A 1,079-nucleotide genomic window follows, 5' to 3' on the forward strand; every position below is an offset into this window, starting at 1 on the left:
GCCCTCCCCCACCTCTCCCCCTACACTCCTAACATCCCGCTCCCACCCCCCCTGGGGGCGATCCGGGGCAACAGGAGCAGAGTGGGGGCTCAGATGAGGAGTCGGAGACAGCTGTCCCCCCCTGTCCACCCAACTCGCTCCAAAGTTCTCCAGCTGAGCCGGCTCCATCTCCACGACCGGTGATGACCACGTCAGCCACCATGACTGACCCCCTGCATGGCGGCTGGACGCCACCGGACCCCAACGGCGACGGAGAGGCAGCAGAGGCTCCCCCACCTCCAGCTGAGGACGCCACGCCGCTTCCTCAACGCTCTGGGAGCCAGCGCCGCCAGGCTCCTGCTCCTGCTCCTGCTCCTCTCTTCCTCCTCCTCCTCCTCCTCCTCAACCTGAGACGGAGGAAATCTCGGCCAGGGAGGAGGAGCTCCTCTTCAACCTCATCCAAGAGGAGGTGGAGAGGTCAAGGGCTTCAGCTTCAGCTGCAGCCACACCGGTCCCCTGCGCAGCCTCCAGCCCCATCGACCTGGAGGAACACATCCCTGCGACCCAGATCGGCTTCACTGCGCAGCCGGCTGCAGGGCAGCATGCAGCGGCGGCTCTTCTTCAGGAGCCTCCTCCAGGATCCTGCTGAGGACTCCGCCGCCGACCAGTCCGGGTCTGCTCCATCGCCGACACAGGTGACCTGTGCTCCTCACCAGGTGGGAACCTCAATAAATTAGAGAACTGGTCACTTGACCTAACAAAAAATGTGTGATTGTGGGTGACTCTAATGTAGGCAGGTTCCCACCTTTTGACAACCCTGACCTCCAGGTCATTAGCTTCCCTGGGGCCAAGTGGGGTCACATGGCCCACCTTTTTAGGAAGGCTCCGGCCTTCAACCAGGTGGAACGGCTGATCCTGTCGCTGGGGATCAACCACAGGTCCCAGGGCAACAAGACGGCGCTGGTCCAGGAGATGCATGAGGCCCTGGAAGCAGCCAGGGAGAAGTGTCCACAGGCGGAGATCTTTGTCCCCGCTGTGAACTTCTCCCTGGCACTTCCCCCTGCCCAGCAGATCACCTTGGCTCTCCTGAACCGGCAGAT

Source organism: Poeciliopsis prolifica, unplaced genomic scaffold (assembly GCF_027474105.1).
Source record: "Poeciliopsis prolifica strain line A6 unplaced genomic scaffold, Auburn_PproV2 SCAFFOLD002, whole genome shotgun sequence".
Taxonomy (NCBI): Eukaryota; Metazoa; Chordata; class Actinopteri; order Cyprinodontiformes; family Poeciliidae; genus Poeciliopsis; species Poeciliopsis prolifica.